The following is a 4,382-nucleotide window of genomic DNA, read 5'->3' as shown; positions in this document are numbered from 1 at the left end:
ACAAAACTTTAAATTATGATATTAGCCATTGAAAATGGATTAGCACCACCATTACACCATCTAAAACAAGTTTTAAAAAACCAAAACAGTTTAGGTTAATGTTTCTAGTCCATTTCTAGCAGCAAAAGTCAAAAAAGTACACTCTAACAAGCCAACTCGTTGAGTGCAAGAACTGACTAGCCGAGTTGGTTGAAGAAAGGCATGGACTCCACCCAGGCAGAAAACAGTTTTGTCAATTTTCTTAACAAGTTTATATCAAGTATCAAATAAACAAGCCTAGACTCTGATACCATAGAAGGGTTTTGTGCATTCTAACACTCCTAAGGTGTACATGAAACCCTAGAAACCTTAGATCTATGTTTTACTAAGATACATGCGAAAATGATTTTCCAAGGTTCTTAAGTTAACTAGCATGGTATGGGGAACTTTAAAATATATCTGCTAGTAGAAGAACATACCTTTTAGTTTCTTGGATTCCTTGAAAACCTTGTGAGCCTAGCACCTCAAGTGTGATGCCTTAAATGTCTCACACAACACTACAACACATGGAATAACCTTGAGAGAAGTACACTTATAGTCTAAAATCGGCTAGCCCTATATCTTGTATAAGTATTGGCCGATTTTCCTTGCATAGGGGTCTTTATATAATTGTGACACAAGTAGGGTTTCACCATGTAAACACTAATTCTCATGGTTTTCCATATTCCATGATCCATGGGTTTGTAACCTCCATGGACTATCCATGGAGCACCTTATGTGTTTTAACCCAATCCATACAAACCATGGATCATTAGCCCAACTATACAAGAATAGATGATTTACACAATCAACCCCATCTATTTAATTAGTCTCTTTTTGATCACTTAATTAATTATAAATTAATTCTTGATCAATACTAATTCAATAATATTATTAATATATTAGAACTTATAATATATTAATAAACCTTAAGTGTTATTTCGCTCATTTAGTCTATCCAAGTGTTGCAATGCCATGCAACCCAAATGGACCATGCTAACCGGGTCAAGTACATCCCAGGAATAGTTATGAACTTAGACACCTAATCCAACACCAATCGTCTCTCTTAGATCCAGGTACTCCAGATCCACTCTCTCCTTCTCCTCCAGGGGAAGATATCTCAAACGGAACATCTCCGAGAACTACTCCCAAGTAACAGCAGCCCTTTGCTCAGAAGTGTACGAACTGATCACCTCTCCACCAATCCTTTGCCCTAAACCAGAGAATGTTTGGGGCGCACTTGACCTTTTGTCATCCAGGGAAGAACACGTGAAAAAACAACTCTCCATATTAGACAACCACCTCATAGAAATAATTGGGTCCTTCATCCCATCAAACTATGGGAGCTTCTTGTGTTCGAAGCCCCGATACTGAAATGATCTCTCCCCTCAAATCCCTGCAAGAGCAACAATCACGGTAGCTGCAACAGCAACAACCTCAGTTAGGGAAGCATAGTGATCATCAAATAGATCAATCATAAAGGTATTAATAGACCCTAATAGCTTCGGAATAGAGCTCTAGATAGTAGTAGCTACCTTAGTAGTGATTAACTCATAAATGTCATCATTTATCAATCTCGACCTATCTTGGCCGCCAGCTCCAAAAGCATAACCTCTTGTCACCACCATACTGAAAATAAACTAAGATATCCCTCAAAGAGGTCATAATTCATACTGGTATAACCATCATGAAAAGACTAACCCTCATAGTTTGTAAGTTCTTTGCTATGCATACGGGTCATGTGCTTTCAGTACTACGGGCCCATACAACCTTCCATAACTACCCGTATTTGTCTCAATGGACCATCACAAACTGCTTGAAAACAAACCTATAACTAGAATACTCATAAATCTTATCCTTACTCTCGAAAGAGTGGCAAATGCTTCCTCAAATGGCTTGTTATACCTACATACTAACTTATGAAACTTCGACCAACCTTGCAGCCACTCATGCATGCTAATCATACATAATGTTGGATCCTATAGAAAGTTGACTACTTGATTGTACCCTAATCCCTTCATCTGATAATCACATGAAATAAGGCTAAATCAAACATTCTAAGACTATAGAATCTTAACTATGTACAACTACGATGCACATAATAAGCAAATACAATAATGAGGTCAATTCTATCTAATATACAAAAAGTATTCCTAGGCTATCAGACACCATACATGTGGAAATTCAATCATGCAATCCTTAAAGATCCCTAGCCTGCCAATAGCATGCAGTTCTATCATAATCATCAATAACAAATAACAGTGTGGGTAACTAGGGGTATACCTACTTGCTTCGGATGATCGTACACATCTCATACTTCCTTGGTAATTTTTGAAAATATTTTTGAAAACTTCTACAGATCCTTAGTTTAAGTCTGAATTCGGACGAATGCTCATTTAATTCTCTCAACCCAGGGCCCTGATACAAACTTGTAACATCATAAAAATCAGAGTAAAATTCTCAATTTCTCAAAACCAATCCAAAGACCATAATTGCTTACAAGTCATTATTTCCAAGAGTAATAATCAAATCAGAGTATCCTAGAAATCCAAAATCGTAAAAATCAAGAGAATGTGCACGATCACACCTTTGCTTCCCATGATTGTCTGAAGTATCTCAAAATAATAAAGTGAAACAGTAAACCAAATCTTAGCGAGTTCCCCCAAAGTATCACACACACAACCATATAGACAAAAACATACTTACACAAGCCTTGAGCATGATTGTGTGACAACCGTCAATTTCTGGTCAAGTCAAAGTCAAATAAAGTCAACAAGTCAAACCGGTCAACTCAATTAATCCTTGTATATTAGGTTTTACATTGTGTTTACTATTGTATCACACCCTATCTTAATGCAAAGTATCACTTTGAGTCTTCACGTGTTAGAAAATCTAAACCCTAATCAGGGTAAGTGATGGAACTACTCTATAAAACGTTATTTCATACCCTCCGGGGATGTATAACACTCATAAAGAGGCTTAATGAGGTTTACATACCTTGCATTTCGAAGCTAAACACTCACAAAGACCCTAAATATTCATAATTTAATCACATTTTGAGGGAGATCTTTGTCCAAAAATAAAATCTATTAGGTAAGATATTGAGGTGGAGTGTTGACTTTTCCATAAAGAAAAGACACAAGCTACCTCCCATACCCACTCTATAACCATCCACAATCACTATTCACCACTATCTAGTAAACTATTTGTTCTCTCACACTCTTTTCCAGCAAGTTATCTTGATCAAAGATCTGGGAAAATCCTTATCTCTCTTCCCAACTTACTCACTCTTCACCAAAAAGCAAACCCAGTTCCCTCTCTCACTTTCTCTCTCTAAACTCGAGATTTCAAGGTTGTTCTTGAGCATTCTCCTCCATTTTTGGTAAGTATCTTCATCCTAAACTTGAATACTCAATACTTCTCCACTCAGATCATGAATCTCTTACACAAATATTGTCATATTTGTACGTAGGATCTTCAAATCTTCAAGCATCTCCTAAGTGTTCTTGACTTGGAAACCTGTCTTCTTCTACATTCATCTCAGGGAATCACTAAAGGTGAGTTCATACCCCCCACATTTTATGGTTTCTTCTAGTTTTAGGGGGGGTAACCAATCAACTTTCAACAGGAAAGTTTAGTTCCATTCATGGACTGTTTTGAACATCTTAAACTTTTTAGTTTTCAAAACTATATTAGGTGCAAATATTTCAGATTTATTCCTTTAAAATGACTACTTGAACATGTTCATACGATTTTTCTACAATTTATGGTGATTTGTACAAAACTGTCTATCACTATAGCTACGAATTGGGACCAGTATGTCAATATGGACATTTTCAAACAAGTTAGAGACTTCTAAAAATCGTAATAAAAATTATGAACAAACTAGACACATTTTATAAACTCTCAAAGTTTACGGATTCAGTTTTCGACCTAGTATGATTTTTCTGTGATTTTTCCAAAACAGTGCAGAAAAGTTAAAAAGTAGTTAACAACTTACAACTTTCATAACACTTTGTAACATGTTGCGCAAAGTGTATAACTTTGATGAATTCATATTTTGCATATGTTTTATATTGTGGTACATTTAAATAACAAAAAATTACTCACTGAATAATAAGAGTCATTTGTCATTACAAACATACAAGATAAAAAACATAATAAGAGTAGTTGTGTTTTGCTAAATTACTACTTACACCGAAACGGGTTTTACTCTCAATACAAATGGGATTTTCATTTACTACACAATAAACAATAAAGGTTAAAGTTTGGGGATTTCACATTTCAAACATACAAAACAAAAGGGAATTTCAATCCCACACAGAAAAGGTTTTTACACACATACTGCACATAAACTCGTTATT

This window comes from Lactuca saligna, chromosome 1 (genome assembly GCF_052625555.1).
Source record: "Lactuca saligna cultivar CGN05327 chromosome 1, ASM5262555v1, whole genome shotgun sequence".
Classification (NCBI taxonomy): Eukaryota; Viridiplantae; Streptophyta; class Magnoliopsida; order Asterales; family Asteraceae; genus Lactuca; species Lactuca saligna.
This window is presented reverse-complemented; position numbering follows the sequence as displayed.